We start from the raw sequence: 18,079 nt of genomic DNA on the forward strand, positions 1-18,079 counted from the left end.
TCAAAGCCACAAGGTGTTATCACTAACAGAGGCTATACTTCCCTGAGCTGTAGGGCAGCAAGGAGGGTTAACACACTAAGCTAGCCTGAGGTAAGTGTAACACAGATACAGGAGCTGACCACAGTTATGTAAGCCAGATAGGCTGCTTTTCAATCCCTTACCACAAAATACCATCTGGGAAGGGCCTATCAGTTTGTGTCTATTTAGTGTCCTGCAATAACAGACAGAAGATAATCCATGTGGGCTTATCTAAATATTCCCCATGTTTGTCCATAAAATTTCTCACTTTTAAGAGCAAAGTATACATATCATTCCCCGTTTTCTTTCTTTCCTCAAACTAAACAGCTACTCTACCACAATGGGCATATAAATCACCCCATACCAGCCTGCAAATATGAGCACTAAGTGGCCTCTAGTGCTCATGCTTGGCCAAATGACCAGATGCTCATAGTGATGGCATGGACTGATGTAAAAAATGGTGTATTAACACTTGCCAGGTTTCTTATCCTGCAATTCCACCACGAAGAGCAAACTTTCAGGCCTGCTTTTTGACCCAGATGTCCTCCCAAGATGGATATGCAGGAAGGCCTTATAAGAGGAAGGCGTTGCTAGCTAAGCAACAAATGGAAGAATACCAGTGTAAACAGTGGTGAGAGTTGTGTGAACTCCTCCAGCACCTCAGGTTTCTGCCTCCTGTGGTAGGAAAAGGGCAACAGGTTCTCAAAGCATTCAATTCACTTAACAGCTATTCCATGGTAGCACAGCATTCCCATTCTCTCTCTTCCCTTGTAAACCAAACCCCTCACCTGGAGTTCAAGCATATTGTTTACCATTAGGTATAACCTGTCCTGTCTCATCTTCTCTGAAACACCACAAAACCCGCAGTGTGGATACAGAATACCTATACACTAGCCAAAACTCACAGCAACACAAGCAAGGAGGGGCAGGACCCTCAGCCAAATGGTCTGATGTGTCTGTGCAGGTCCCTGAGCAGCCTGAGTGTTTGGAGGCACAGCTGCATGCACATTTCAATCATTGGTCTACCTTTGAAATGGCAGGTGCAGGTCCAGTTGTAGGCAGTCCTGCAAGGGATACTGCATTAAAAAGAGTAAAGGCTGGGTATCAGCACCATGCAAAAATTATATGAACTGGGCTACACATTTGCAGCTCTGTTCTCTGAAGTATTTAGGACCAGCTATTGCAGAATAGCAGTAACTCTACAAAGCAGCATCATCTGCAGGGGGTATCATGGAATGATATGTAGGTGTACAGGAATTTTAAAATTAACTTCAATGAAAAGATTATTGGTATTAACTTTATGAAAAACATGCAAATAACTTACAGTGAACACATTTCCCATTGAGATTTTCAGTTTAAGTAATCAAGGGAGACATTTTTTGCCTATAATCAGATAGAATCTATGGTCTGTGTAACACTAATTTGGAGAGATCACTTGCTGTAGCCTGAGTCATGCAAAACCTAGGGCGTATTCCATAAATTATCTAATGCTACTGTGAATGAAGCAGTTGTGCCACTTCCAGCATCCTCAGAGAGAACATCCATTTAACACTACACTAGAGGATGCAAATTTAAAACAAGCAGCTGCTCTCACAGTTACTCCAGCCAACAGAGTAAGGCTATTCTGCTACTTGTCAGCAGCAACCATGTTGTGATTCAGGTTCTCTCCGCCCCCTCTCCACCATCAAGTCTTTTAACCTGTCCCTATGACAATAAATTATTTTTTCTGTTTCTTTAGATGTTAAAATTCAACACTTGGTAGTGCTGCCAGACAGCATGGCAAAACGACAACCTCCTTTAAGAGCTGGGAACTGATTTCAGAAAGAGATAGTAGGAATGTAGGCTGCTAGTCCAGTTTTGGAACTATCTGAACAGAGATGCCAGTTTTGCTCTTGTTTTTAAGCAAGTGTTCATGATCCTTCATGAGAGACACTGTAGAAGTTTCTAAAAATACCATGTTGTCAAACAGCCTTTCCCCCTTCCCTTCCAGGCAATCTCTTTAGACTGCCATTTGTCATCAGCCTGCAAAATCACACAAATCAGTCAGCCCAGTCCTACTTAAATGATTCATAAATCCAATTACATTCGCTTCTTTATATAGCAAGCTGGGCACTAACAGATTCAACCTTCAGGATTAGAGGATGTGTAGGTAGCTGACCTCTGACTCTCAGGAACTGCTCAGGAGCTCCATGCATATGGTTCAAACATGCAGCTCTACACTGGGGGTGTCACATACACAGCACATACACAGTAATATACACAGCACGTACACATACACAGTAATCCTAATCTCTTTCTTGGGGGGACTGGAGAGGAGACACCTTGCATACTATCTCAACACTTGCTACCATGTGTAGAAGTGAGTCCAAAGGAGGGTCAGCAAGACGGTGGGGCCTGAAGCACTGGCCCTGCAAGAGGAGGCTGTGGCAGCTGGGTTTGTTTAGCTTGGACGAAGGATGCCTTCAGGATACTCTGCAGCAGCCCACTGGTGCTGACAGGAAGAGACTGAAGAGATGAGGCCAGGTTCTTAGCAGTAGTGCAAGGTGGGTAAGAGACAAAGGGCCAAAGTTCAAATAGGACAGGTTCAGATGCACACGAAGGGAAACAATTTTCCGCACGAGGACAGACAAACCATGGACCCACTGCAGACAAGTTGTACGGTCTCTGTCCTTGGAGGTTGTCAAACCCAACTGGGTAAAGCCCCAGGCAACTTGTTCTGACCTCACAGATGACCCTGTTTTGGGCACAAGTTTGCACAAGAAACCTCCTGAGGTCCCTTTCCACCTGAATTATCCTATAACTCCAGAGTTACTGCATGATTCAAGTGCCAGCTTAAAGCAAAATGAGGCAATTATTATCCTGCCCCTTGTCTCCGCTTCCAAAGTACAGCTTGTGATTATGCAACATAAAGATTTTGGCATGCAGCTGCAGAGTCTGGTCTGTTGTCTGTCTCTATGTAGTGCAAGGATGAACAGCTAAACACACTTTCCAAGTCTCAAAGCAGCAATAAGGCTGCTATGTTAGAAAGCATAGATGTCCCAGGAAGAAATGTACACAGCATCCCACTCTTTGTACATATTTTTATTGGGGTAATCACAGTGTCAAGTCCTTTGTCACTTAGGAGGCCACCTATTATGATGTTCTCAAGAGGAGAAAATTTTAAATTTTTTAAACCTAGACACAGAGATTTACTGAGACATCTCAAACTACTAAAATTTTAACATGTAGATAATTAATTAAAGCAAGAGGGAGCACTGTTCTAAGCCAATCATAAACTCAATTTCCAAGTTCACAAAAAAATTTGAAACACACATGCTGAACAACTAGGAACAGCACTGGACATTAGCAGTATGAAATACAGTTATATTATATATATATATATATATATATATATATATATATATATATATATATAAATGTAATGTAATTATGTTTTCCTCACTGTTTTGGACAGTCATCAGTTCTACCAGATCTCACATATTACAAGTTTGTTCTGCTTTAAATCAGAAGACTGTTTGCTTTGTTTGTTGCTACTTTCTTTTTGCAAAGAATATTGCAATTAGAAGTCATAAATGTATAGCATATTCACAGGATAAATAAAACAGCATGAGAATATGCAGAGGTGTTTGGTAACAGTTAATAAAAATTATAGTTGTGAGAAAAAAATACTTTTAAGTCTATTTGTTCTAACCACATTTTCATCTGAGCAATGTTTCAAATTACAGTGTAGTTCCTTGAAAATTACACTAGTAAGGCAAGCAAATGAAATAGTTTGACCTACTGCTAGAGAGTGAAACAAGGTCTTAACAGTGACTCTGCCTGAACTGCCCACATCCCCTCCTCTACAGACTGTGCAAATTGAAACAACTTTCCTTGCATAAGCATTTCAACCTCTACTACTTCAAGAAGCTACAAAAACAAAAACCATTATTCTAAAGAATGTAGTAACTATGTAGTTTAAACAAATCCAAATCACACAAGTGTGTACTATTTTTCTCCCCAGACACCATACAAAAGTGTGTATCAACACTTGAAAGGAAATCTCTTCCCCAACCCCAACTTTTTCATTTTTAACTGCTGGCACATTCTGTTTGAACATTCATTTTGCTTACATCTCATTTCCTTCCTCTCTTCCCTATGTTTCCTGACTACTGGCAAAGATGTGAAACAATCCTCTGCTTTTAGCTATTTATCTGCCTTTCCCCACTGGAAGTCAAGCCCTACAACATCAAAGCTTTACCACAGTAATCAACTGTTACGACTCAAATTAATTAAGACAACACAATAAAGAAAACAAAAATCCCATTCTCATGGAGATCATTATGCTTATTAAAAACAAGCAAAAGATTACACAGATGTAACATACATCTGTTACTTTTTTTCCTGATATAGGGGTTAATTTAAAAAACAAAGCTTCATACAGCAGCTCTTCAGCCAAGTAAGTTCTATAGAGCACGAAAACTATGCTTCAAAGCTCTGCCTCTCCTCATCCTATTTATACTGGCAAACCTCCTGCTGACGAGCTTATTAAGAAACAAAGCAGTTCTGCAGCCCTATTCAGAAACAGCAAGGTCCCAGCTAGGGTACTAATGCCCACTTTTGGGTGATGTTTTTCGCAAATGACTAAAGTGAGCTGGCAATTAGTCCAAAAGAGAACAGCAAGAACAGTAAGGAAGAAAGCAGATGGACACAGGCATCCAGTCATTCACTTGCCAGTTCCACAACTCCTAGAAGCCCACAGACAAAGCAGCTGGATGCACCTTCTGAGCCATCTTGACCTTTCTGATAAATGGTTCTGGAGTTTCTTTTGCTAAGAATTGAGCTCGCAATTATCCACATTCCCTGACGTAAAGTTGGCATACCCTATCACTGAAGGTTTTTGTTTTGAGGAAAATGTCAGAGGCTGTTCAAGACCTCAGCTGAGACATTCCTGCCTAGCTACACTTCACTGATATTATATCAAATTTTCCCTCACTCAGAAAATTAAACAGGGAAGTAGCTTTGGTTAAGTATGTCACAAATTAGAAAGTCAGAACAGCAGATATGCACATTTTTAAGTAAATTACTAAAGCAGCAATAGCTGCTTCATCTCAAAAATGGAAGTCAATTATAGTTTTGCAAAACATCAGCATAAAAACCTTTCCCTCTCTTAAAATCATCATCTGTTAATCACTTACAAAAACAAGCCAAGCATGTTCGATCGACACATAAAACTAAGGACGCATTTTACAGTCCTTCTGGAAACGCTTGAGAAAAGGTTTCACAGGCAAGGTTAATATGCCAAAAGGATTATATTTACCTTAATGATGTACTGTAAGAAAATATGCAGCAAAACAACTCTCCCTGTGTGGCTATTCTGTTTCCTAGGACTGACTGAGTCACTAAGCAACTCCCATGAATATTACCCTTTGTGCTTAAAGTAATTTATTTATCCCCAAGTCCATGCTAAATATTTATATTTGCTGAAGACATCACCATAGATTACATCCATTCTTTACCAATGTTTAGCTGACAGATGAACTAGTACAGGCCTGTGCATTATTATTTGCATAACTTTAGCAGAATATTGACTTCATTGCAGAAACCTCTCCTCTTCTGGAGCCTGTTGTACATCATCAAGTTCTCAGCAAATGTACATGTAACCATATCAAAGTTTCATTGATAATTCAAAAGAACTAGTTTTAATTTCGTATTACTCTACTAAGTACAATTTCTTGAAACCTTATAAAAACATAGCTAAACGAATATATACCTTACCTAGCACATGAAAAGAATGCATAATTTTAAACTAATGGCTAGGTTTAACTGATAGAACTTGACCAGTACCTTGGGAGGAGTGATGATTTTTGAGTGCTGTTGTCTACCTGCTGTGCTATGCTTTGGGCTTGATGAACAGCTGTGCTCCCAGTCCCACTCACAAGGAGACGGCAGTGCAGTAGTTTGCTCCCTGAAAAACAAAGTTTCATTTAAGTCACATATAACCACAAAGGAGTGCTTGTGAAGCTTGGAACACTAAAGTCCTAGAGATAAAGATGATATAACATATATTTCCCTGCCTAGTTTGACATGCTTTAGCTTCCCTGGAAATCACGTGGAAATAGTGCTAGAAAAAAAGGAGATACTCAACAATAAGCCTGCACGCAAAGCAATCCATGCATTTTTGCCAATGAAATAGGGTATTGACAGGAAGCATACTTATAGTTACTTTGTTGCACTTTGTCCTCTCCACAAACCATCTGGCTTTTTGTTTCAGTTTAGTTTTGGTCCGATTGTTTGGCTTGCACAAGACTGTACACAGGAAAGCTAGTAACAGAATGCTGTCAGTAGCTTTCTTGTGTACAGTCTTGTATCTTGAGCATAACCTCAGAGAGAACAATTGGATACACGCGCTCCAATGATGGTAACTTAAGAACTTCAGTTGCCAAATGATAGAAAGAAAACAATTTCCAGTGTAATCTTTTACCCTCCTTCCCCTGCTAAACAGGCTATCCCTCTTGGGCACAAGTAGCATGCTAGCTTCCATTCAGCATCCCTGTCAGAGGGCTCCTGCTCTCCCTGACCCCTCGTCTAGTCCTTGATTACCCTCAGTAGGAAAAGAGAAAATGAATGGTTTCACTAAGATAAAGAAGGAACTTTTGACAGAAATAGAAACACAGGCTAGTGGTTAGGGTTTGGTGGTTGCTTTTGTTTTGTTTTTAAAAGAAAACCAACACGCAACTCAGTACTTTCAATTCTTCTCTCAAAAACATCTTTCCAAAGTGTTCCATCTTCAAAGAAGGGTATAAGCCAGACTTCCCTAGGAAGTATATTACCTATTCTTTCAGCAGCTTTGAGTTTCTTTGCCTGTTTCCATGTCCCTCCCCCCCTGCCCCCACAATGTACAATGTTTTTTCATTATGGTTAACACTCCATTAGCCATTTCTAGATCACTTGAGAGACTTAAGAAAGACATACTGAAAGAATTCTGCAGAACTTCCCCACCATCTACAAGTCTGGCCCAAGTTTTGATGTGCCTTGTGTGTCACACCCACTTTTTCCTGAGCACAAATATAATGAGGTCACAGATTTGAAAAAGCAAAATTAAAATATCTATTTTTTTTACATACATTTTGCTTCAGATTAACTTTGTACAACATGCAACAATGCATGCACCTGCCAGACATCACACTTCGAAACTAGAAGGTTATTTTATCCTTTCCCCCCAAGGTCTTCCAGAATAAAAACATCTTTCTAAAAGTAAACTACACTTTTAAATCAAGGCATGATTTCTGAAGTTGCAGAAGAAAAAGATGCTTAATATGAGTTTACATGACTACCAAAGAGCAGCACAAGCTATACTGGGTATTTGAAACAAACTTCAGCCTTATTGTTCTAGGCTGTGCACAAAACACTATTCTGGAGGCTGCACAAAAGTCACACAAGCAAGCTAAGCCTAACTACCACTGCTGCCATCATTTTCCCTTTGTCAAACTTCATAAAAATCAATCTGTCACAGAAATCATCACTATTCCAAACAAAGATGGAAGTAGAAAAATTTTACTTTGTAATGTCTTTGATATGAAAATATAAATTAATACCTTAGCAAAATAATTTATCTGCCTTTCCTGCTTTATTTTGCACAGTGGTCTGGGTTTTTATGCAGAATTCTTACAACTTCAATGGCCCTAGCCATCACACTCAAGTGCTATTTTTTATCTTAAGAGATGTTTTAGAAAAATAAAGTGCTTAATTATGCACCTGAATTTGTGCAGTGAGGAGCTGACAAATAAGGACCACAATAACCTTGATTCAGTATTAGGTTCTGGGAAGTGTCTCATTTTGTTAAAATTTTTTCCTATACACACACACTCACACTTTTATCACATTTTATTTTTACAAAGAATGTAACAGGATACCTCTAGAAGCTGAGTGATAAGCTGATCTTAGCAAAGTGCATTATTAATGTGTTTATTCCAGTCATTTAGAATAAGCAGTATGCAGCTACAAAAAGAACAGTGCTTTTTTTGTCAACTTGGTTTACTTTGACTCAATTGCTGTTTACCAACCTTTCGTTCCCTGAAAGTTTTAATAAAAACATAAAAGAGATCCCTATTACAGTCCAATGACAACAGTTTTTCTGTTTTTCTGAAACTGTTGGAATGGCAAATCCAAACATAATCCAAATACATCTTAACCAGCTTGAAATTCTAAGTGTGTACAACAATAATTTTAACTAAACCTCTCCCTGAAAGCATGGGGATGTCCAAATAAGAATGCTGGAAATAAAAACAAATTTTAACAGTGTATTTTGTACTTAGATACTGACTAATACTCAGTAATAGAGGAAAGACAAACAGTCACAGTTACAAAAGAAATAGACATTACACTTAGTAAGTTTCATTTTTAGAGGGCTTGATTCAAGCTGTGACTCTGCCAGACTAACCTACTTGAAAACGAAGAAGAATTCTACAAGAATATATATACAAGAACTTTCCAACACAGCTTCTCAAAATAGCAGGAGAAATCAGGTACCATTTTATCAAAATATAAAGAGCAGCTGAAAAAAAGAGATTTGCATTTATATGGAACAACCAAAGGAAGTCACAGTTCAGCATACTCTGCTGTCCTGAGTCCAGACAGACTGCACTGAGAATCCATTTTAATGGGAAAGTTTTTATCAAAAAGCCCTAGAAGCACTCATAATACACTGGAAATTCAGAACCAATGTGAAGAACACTTGTGTTAATAAAAAGACACAAAACCATTTCCATCAGTGTATTGTCTAGACTAGTTTCTGTGGTTCTGGTGATAGATCTGGGAAAAAAAATCATACTGTACTTAGTGATTTATTTGCTTTTACTGTTGCTACCACAATTAAAGAAAGCATATTTGTGGAAAAATTATAGGATACATCTGAATTCAGTTGTAGTCAAACAGCCACAATTATAATCCAAGTTTTTCTTTGAAGTCTTGCTTACACAGAGCTATTCCAAACCAACAGAAACATACTAATTGGTCTTGGACCTCTCGTATTTTGCACTCCTTTGCAATGTCTGAAACATGATGGCAACATTCTATTGTATAACAAAAAAACAAGAGACCACAAGGACCCTGAAGACACCTATCCATCCATGCTACTCATACAGCTGCAGGTGGAAGAGAAAGACAACTCTGTTTTCCACACAACATACATTTTTGGTGGAAACAGTTACATACACAAGGATTTTTCTGAAGCCTAATACTCAAGTTGTATGGTACAAGATAGGAAAGCACTCTGGATTGTATGTAACAAAAATCAGAAAAACCTTCTCATAGGGAAACAGTATTCCTGAGTATGATGAATCTTGCTTCTAAACAGAGAAGTAAAGTTGCCTGCACAGACAGAAATGATTTTTCTTTTCTCATTTTAGGAACTGCTTCTCTGACAGATAAAAATTAACATGTGCATATTTTTTAATGAGGAGAGGGGAAACACACACATACATCAAATTAGTAGCAAGCAAAAAATACAAAACAGCTATTTCATTTCTGTTCTGACGAATACACATGTGTTTATTCTTCATGCTCTTCAGCAAACTCCTAATTTAGAAAAAACACCTTGTCCTAGTTGTTCCTCTAGCTAAGGACAGGTAGTACACAGAAATCACTAATGAAACCACTAAGTTCAACCACAACTACTGAAGATACAGAGCTTGGAAGGTACAAGAAAAATTACCTGTTTTATTAATAACTCTCCTCTTTCTGATAACAAGTTTTAAAAATGCATGATTCAAGGTGAGCACAGTTTTTCCCACAGTTACTCACTGATTGTTTTTTAACACTTACCCTGGATGTTGCCAAAGATTTGCGTGTCTACCCTCAGGAAGCAGCTCCCTCTTGTTAAGGGGAGTAATACCTATTGCTGCTTCTAAAATAGTTATGTATTTCTTGTATCGCATCCTGCCTTTCTCAAGAGCTCCACCACGTTAAGTTATCATCCAAATGCAGATGGTGCAACTGAAGTCATGCCTCTTCACTGATTTGAAATACTGCTTTTTAAAACATGCTGCAAGTTTGAAGCATAAAAACAGTGCTTTTTTCCCCTCTCCCAGGCTAGGACAGTTAGCAGAAGAGAGAGAGAAACCAAAGAAAAACTCCTACCAGATTCCCCAGAAACGTCACTGTTACATAATTCGATCTTTGAATAAGACACTAATGAAAATGATTGAAGAGACAATCACGGTTCTAAGCCTGGCCGGATAATGCACACTCTCCAATTGACTAATCCTTTGCTAAATCTCTGCTGTCTATAATCTTTCAACTGCTAATGGAGCACTAGGTAACTTCTCTGTCAAATCCACCCAGGGAATAAAAGAAATCTGCACAGAAAACTTGAGACCATTTTAGACAGTGACAGCCAAAAATAGCTTTTGCCTTAACTTTTCTCACCAGAAAGCACCAGAAAGCTGTCTATGTTGGAAGTGTCACAAGGAATTTAGCTGATCCACTCAGAAAAGGCATGGAGAAATATTTCCTTATGTGTCTTGTACAGAATAAGAAAGCTAGAGACTCCCATTATGATACCTACTAGTCATTCTAATGTGCCTCACATAATGCTGGAAGCCACATCCCATGTCAGAATTGCTCTAGCCATGAGGTAAGTAACTGGGCATGCCAAAGACCTCAGGTAAGAACTACAAAGGTGGAGACAGATGCACATGTTGAAAGAAGTAACAGTGATATTTTGGAAACACTGCAGTACTGTCAAATTGCTTTATTCAAAGAGATGTACTTGATTGCAAAACTAACCAAGGAAATGTTGATGTAATGCTTCTTAGTAAGAAATGAATGCTTATATATATCTAGATATGCATATTTACATATATTATAAATACTATGCATTTAGGCAGTAATAAAGATAAAAACATATGAAGAAGAGATGTGACAGGAAGACTGAAGCCTGGAACCATGACTCCCTCTGTAAACTGTGCCTCTTACTTATTCCCTAGTATTATTAAGCATGTGTGTATTTCTTTTGGGGTGATATCATATTACATGTTACGTTTTAGAAACCAAGATGATTTCTTGTGCTGCAAAATATTTAGCTCTTAACAACAAGATTTGTATAACTATTTCCAGATTCTACATTACTTACTGCATTAGCCATATTTGGGGTTTAATATCCAATCACATTTGTAGGTTATGTTAGTACATGCACGCACTGAACTATATCATGTAACCACTAAATAGCAATCCATGTGACTGATCTTAGAAGAGCAAAATAAAAACAAGCATCTTGTAAATTCAGAGAACAGCACTACAGTTGTCAGAGGAACATGCTGATAAGGAGTATGTAGTCTGAAATGTAATGATGTATTAAAAAAAATAATATATTAAAACCACATGAATTAAATTAAGCAAAAAATTATTTTTCTGTGTGGGAAAAAAAAAGGCAAAACCAAAACACTTAACTACAACTTTAAACATCTGTATAGAAAGCATTAAGAAGCTTAGGAAAGAAGAGTAGTACTAGGAGCCTGAAGCACAGCTAACGTCATTAAGCCTTCATGCATCCTGACTTCTGGTAGCTTTGGCAGATCTATGGTTAAGGCTGACTGAGAAAGAAAAGACAAGACAAGAAGTGAGAGGTTTTTGACAATTCCAGTACCTAAGGATCTTTTGACTGTCCCTGACAGTTCTATTTTACCCAAAATCAGAATTATTTTTATAAAATCGAGTCTTCCCTCAAAGCCGGTTTCATTAACAACTTCAGTACTACCACACTTTCACCTATGAAGTTTTGATATTTCTTTTTGTACACCTTCTCCCTTAACACTTCTTTAACTCTAAGCTTTCCCCTTATAGATCAAAGAAATAGTTCTTAAAAAAACTTTCCCACAGTAGTTTTCAAAGCCAGTCCTATGCAGAGTCTAAAAAGCATTAAGTGCAGCTCCAGTCCATCTTTTGTCCCTTTGAGTAAAGCATATTAATTCTGACCAGAAAAGGAGCCCCATGACTAGTGTTGCACACAGGGAAGCCAAGCCCATACAACAAGCACAAGTTACTCCCAAGTACTGCTTTCAGTTAAATGGTGTGTGAAACCTCCAGGTATCTAGAGAGAGAGAGACTGACTCACAGTTAATCAACTTCCTTCAACTTTATTTAGAAACAGAAATTCAAAGCTGCTAGTACCTGCACTGTAGTGCTGCTAGTACTGAAGAATGACCTCTGTAGAGCAAACAAAAAGTCTAAAAAAGACTGTCCTCCATTGTTCCCTGCTGGAGAATTATCGTCCACTCCGCTTTTTCTGTCTTTGTATTTTTTCAGGAAGAACAGACACCAAAAGTTTTCTTGGAAAGAACAGTGCAGTTTTCCTAACTGAGAGCATACAAGTGATGCCTGGGAAAGTACAATGTATTTCTGAAAAGAGAGAAAGAATGACAGAGCTTTTTTCTCCATTAAAGAAACATTTACAAGATCAAAGCAAACGCTTTATTTTGCTCTAATCCTCAACAGATGAAAACAGTCATACACTCTTAATTAGATGTAGAGCATACTTCTTGTAAACTGATGGCAGAGGCAGGATCACATCCTCAGTCACTTCAGACCCAACTAAAAAAGAGACAGTCATTGCCTAATGCAGCCACAATTACTTTCCATTTTGTGAAAAGTCCAAAATCCAGTTCTTTCTCATCTTTCAACAAAAATCTGTGTAACAGCTACAGATGAAAGAATTCTCTTATTAAGACAGCAAAGAAACAAGCATCTCTTCTTACTTGCTTTTGCTCAAGTGATAAGAACAACTGTGACAGTCGATTGTTATCTTCCGGAACATACAGGTGTTTTGTTTGTGCCACAACCACTATACATGTAAAGTCTGATCTGTTAGAAAAATCGTATGGTAGAGGAGCATCAAGGATCAGACTGGGAGTGCGGGAGGTGGGAATGAAAAGAGAGGAGGAGGACTGGGAACTTCTTTTTCACAGCTTCACGGATTGCAGTTGCTTTTAGCCCCTCCTTAGAGATCGCTCCTTCCCTGAACAGTCCATATGTTCCTGGAGATTCTCAGAATCAGCTTATACAAAGTTGTGCTAAGGAGGCTAGAGATACCAGTAGTCAAATCTGCTGGCTATTAAGCAGAGCTAGATGATGAAGCAGATGTTAGAATAGAGAGTGCAAGCCAGACTACAGACAGCCTTGCTGTTAAGTGACATGCAGGAGAGATTTATGGGTTTTCTCTAAAACCTTAAAAACCCCAACCAAAAATTAATGAGGCAAGGCAAATAACATATAGCTTGAACCAAAACGTGAAATCTTGGTTATGATGAGGCTGCATTGTTAAGCTCACACTCAGTTTATCAATAAGTCACTTTATCAGCTGATGTAAAAAAAATGAGTTTGGTACAATAGTTACTCACAACACAATCCTTTAGGGAGAGGTATCATTGAGCCAGTCTTAGGAAAAAGCCACAGTGGCCCAATTCATATGAACTCATGTCTAACTCAATGAAAACATAGGAAAATCTAAGGAAACATCTTAAACCTGACACTTCACATGTATATAGACCACACCCCAGATAATTGCACACCTTTAAGAAGTAAAAAGAAACTTCTCAAAAGCAGTTCTGGATTGCTGGTACAAAACAAAAGCAGAGACAAAAGCATGAAAAGGGAGCAGGCATTGGGGAAAAAACAGAACAATAGGGCTTTATATATTGCCTTGCACATTTCTTACTGACCTTACTATTGTATCAGGCAGTATTTTTGTCTGTCGTTTAAACACTAGTCATGTGAAAAGAGAGCACTAATGAGTTTCGGTTTTTTCCTAGATTAGCAGCCATGGTTATCTGAGGTTCTGGGACTCAGATGCACGACGACAATGCTGACCTAAATTCAGGAAGACTTGGGTAGCTCATGTTTCCTAAAAACAAAGCCTCCAGCTGATGAATACACACCAGGGTAGATGCTGTACCAGATATCAAACCAGAGCTCCCACGGCTCACTCTGTTATTACTAAGCTTGGACCATAAACATCCTAAATATATTAAGAAATGCAAGAGCCATCTCACACTGAACAGAAAGGAGTTGACACAGCCTGCATTCTCATTTCAAATAGAAAACTACAATATCCCTTAACGACATGCACTTTCAATAAGCAATCGGTTTAAAAAGAAAAACAAAACAAAAAACCCAATAACAAGCCAACTAAAACCCAACCCAAACATTAATATTAGGTATTAAAGGTATTAAAAGACCTGAGTATTCTTTGCTGCTGCATCAAGCTGTTTAATGACAATGCTGCAGTTAGTACTTGTTTAAATTATATAATATTTAAGTAAAAAATAACCTCAGCTGTCTAGAGCTGAACGATGGCTTTGTCTGCTAAAAAAAAAAACAACCCCAAAAAACCCTCCCACAACCAAATCCAAAAAACACACAAAGCAAAACAACAAAAAAGGCACTAACCCCCCAAAAATAATAACAAAAGAAATCCCAACCTAAACTAAAAAAAAAAAAAAAAACAAAAACCCCAAACTACCAAATAATAAACAAATAAACCCCCCCCCAAACCATAAACAAAAACACCCACATAATTACAGCAGGTTCTAAATCATAATTTTCCAACACCGAAAAAAAATTACTTTCTGAAGTGGGACCAGGATTACCCAAGGTCTAGTAAAAGACAATTAAAGAGCACCAAAAGGCTTTAAAGACTCTGAGAACAAGCAGTAAGCAAAGTGTTCAAGGGAGCAGTCATAGGTATCCAACATAGTGCTGGTCTTTCTGAGGAAGAGGATAGGGTTAGATAATTGAGAAAAGCGTCCCATGGTTGAACAGCTCTGTTTTGACGATGTAAGTTCTCAATGCATTTAGAGCACTTGGTCATGGGACCGAGACTGAACCTTTGACTCCGAAAGATGACGTGCACTGGTGCGTGTATGCCAGCACAGTCATGCAAAACCAGTCCTCCCCATGTCACTGCTCCAGTCTTTGTAGGTAGCACAGCATTTGCAAACATTCTTCACTATGGTAGGACTCATCTATTAGAAGACAAAATTATGCCCTATATACTTACTGACATAAATATTTGTTTTATAAATAGCTTTTCTCATTTTTGAGAAGTCTTCCAAAGTTCACAAAAACCCACTGCAATCTGGGATTAAGATCCACAGTCTTTCTACAGCTGATGCCAAAGATCAAATGTCAAATTTTAAAAAAATAATTTTTCCCCGCAATTAGAAATTTCATACCTACTGGAAAATAAACTAGACTTGAAAATCTCTAACCTCACAGACCCGTAGCTGTTCTAACATGTGCTCTGTTCCCCCTGTCATTAGAGTGACCAATTCCAAGACTACTACAATGGGATGAAACTGATGCAGCCACAGTATGACAAAAGTTACACCATCCATGAGTATGTAAATACTGTTATTTCAACAATTAAAAGTGACTAGTCTTGTAACACGAGATTTCCTGTACCCTACAAGGAAGTTGTGGAGAAAGACAAGATTGGTAACTATTAAAACACATACACAAGAGCTATCTTCCAGATTTTTGCTCTAAGTTAAATGCAGTTTTGAAGTAGTCCTGGAATAGTAGGCCGTTCCTCAGTTGAGGATTACTGTGGTCCAGGAGCTTTCTAATGCTTTTAAGCATATAAGTTTTATAAAGGTACGGCACATCCCATTTTGTGAGCCATGGAGCTACCGAAACATTGTTTTAATCACTAAGAAAGATTTCCTGGTTGTCCTTAGAGGACACGGAACCAGGAAAAGGGGGGGATTAAGCAATCAAAAAAGTATCATACATTCTATTACCTTGATGCTTCATTCTGAAGACATCTATTTAGATTGTAGTTCATGCAAAGTGTTGGGATGACTCTAATTCTGCTGTGTAATTCCCAACACTTGCCTTTAGTCTCACAGAAATCCAGTGCAGTGGCACTAAGCACCTCAGCAGTTACTGCCAGTGATACAGGACAATAGCAAAACACAATTAGATACATGTTCTCCAGCTCACAGTGTCATCTTTTTATAAAGGGCAGAGAAGTCACTGCCGCTACTTGAAACCAATGTTTAGCGCCTAAGATGTTTGCATGTAACAGTCCAGAAGCAATTATAACAGTAAACTCACCTAAAAATCAAATATATGCAGAAAACTTCGGCAGAAGGCTTAAGACAACCTTCATAATTCTCATAATAATGCTTTACTAAGTATAGATCTTACTGATCATGTCTAACTGGTGCACACATGCTTATTAAATGAAAAACATTTTTCTAAGTTTCTAAAAGCAGCCTGATGATCTCTCAATTAGTATTAACTCACACAAGCAAACAAACCTCCTATGCCTTTCAGTACCTGAAAGGCTCTGTAAGGACTTCTTGGATTCTGACAAGTATCACTATTTGAAAGAGCTGATAGTTAAAGCCTTAGACGACAAATGCTCCACAAATGAAAGACGCAGTTTTGCACATACTAGTTTCTCTTTTATTTTCCAAACCGTAAGTGAATCACAGTTCTCAACCTTTAAAATTTTGCAAAACAAAAGAAAAGGTAATCTATTGTGTTGCAAATGATGCGACCTTGATAATTACCTCCGAAGGTTAAAACAAAGCAGTCATTTGCAGCCTCTGCTGGAGCACAGCTGTGGGGCCAAGAGCCCTCGAGAATCATGTTAGCTGTAGAAACCGACGCAATTTTATGAACTGAAGCTAGGGAGCAGTTAATTCAGAGATTCTCTCTGTTTCAAGTGAATAACTACAAGAGTGCAACAGTGAAACATGAAAGTTTTCTGACTTGTTATATGACTGTTATATAAGTATGTTCAAACAGCATGTACTTTCTCATGCTGGAAAAAAAATGCAAACAGGTTTCATGTACGGGGTAAGTAAGGGCAGAGCTGTCGACTAAAGCAACTGCATGCCACTGGTAGATCAACCTTGCCACTCTAGGGTGAAAATCTAATGTACCTGGGCTCCAGCACCACAAACACGGCCGATGCCAAGGCACTTTAACAGGCAGTTAAAACATTTGTCTTCTGGAACTGCCTGTCCTTTGTTTCACGGTTCCCCGTTAACTTGAAACTTCCCCTGACCCAGTTAGCCAAAGCCTAAGGCACGGCTGGAATCCACCCGGGATGTGCCAACATAAAGATTTCAGGAATTCTCTGTGCAACAAAGGCAGCCCAAGCCCCCGACGGCGGGGGCGTGGGCTAGCCGGGGGACCCGCCCCCCCGGGAATAACCCGGGTAAACAAACACCCCGACTCGCCGGTGACATCTCTCCCACTTTCCACGTAGTATCGCGCTCTCCCGGAAAGTACTTATCACGGAAAAAGTCACCGAGAGCCGTTTAATCCCGTTAGAGAAAAGCCGATCCGCGGCCGAGCCGGGCTGTCCGCGCCGCCCAGGTGCGCGGCACCGGCCTGGGGGCACCGGCCTGGGGCCCGCGGCGGCTCCGGCCCCCGCGGACAAGCGGCAAAGCGCGCCTGAGGAGCGCAGGCGAGAGGGCGATAAAGCCCAAGGCACACAAAGGACCGAGAAGAAGCCGGGCAGCTCGTGGCCGCAGCGCGGCCCCGGGGCGGGGAGCGGAGGCGCCGGCCGCGGGGGACACGGGGTGCCGGGGGGCACCGCACCTTGCCGGGGAGGGGAGGCGGCGGTGAGCGCGGGTTCGGAGCGGGGATATCCCGCGGGAATACTCGCCTGCTCGCGGCGGGCGTCCGGCAGCGGGAGCAGAGGTCCCAGAGACGCCCCGGCGCTGGGACTGCGCCTCGCCCTGCCCCGCCGCCCCGGAGCGGGCAGCGATTGGGACGTCGAATCCGAGTGCTGGGGGCCGAGGCTGGGACTGGGGCCGAGGCTGAGGCTGAGGCTGAGGCTGGGTCCGGGTCCGCTGTGGCCGCTCCCGCCTAGTCGGGCGATTTCCTGCGGGGCGCGGGCGGGGGCGGCGCGGCCACGCCGGGGCGGGCTCCCGCCGCAGGTGCCGGCCTCGCCCCCAGGTGGGGAGGAGAGGGGGAGGGCAGGGCAGGGCAGGGGCGGCCGGACGGGGGGGGCGGAGCGCCCCCTCTTTAGACGTGCCCCCACCTGCGGCTGCCGCCCCCCCAGCGC

General features: G+C 40.3%; 1 protein-coding gene across 1 annotated transcript in view; it reads right to left on the minus strand.

Moving 5' to 3' along the window:
• Nucleotides 1-17,851, minus strand: part of TJP2 (tight junction protein 2) — a 62,417-nt gene extending 44,566 nt beyond the window's left edge. The window contains exons 1-2 of the mRNA XM_064404036.1: nucleotides 17,678-17,851; nucleotides 5,845-5,965 (exon numbers count right to left, since the gene is read on the minus strand). The gene's annotated coding sequence lies outside the window, so the exon portion shown is untranslated. The remainder of the gene's footprint in view (nucleotides 1-5,844; nucleotides 5,966-17,677) is intronic.
• Between the last annotated feature and the right edge of the window lie 228 nt (nucleotides 17,852-18,079).

This window comes from Passer domesticus, chromosome Z, assembly GCF_036417665.1.
Source record: "Passer domesticus isolate bPasDom1 chromosome Z, bPasDom1.hap1, whole genome shotgun sequence".
NCBI classification, from domain to species: Eukaryota; Metazoa; Chordata; class Aves; order Passeriformes; family Passeridae; genus Passer; species Passer domesticus.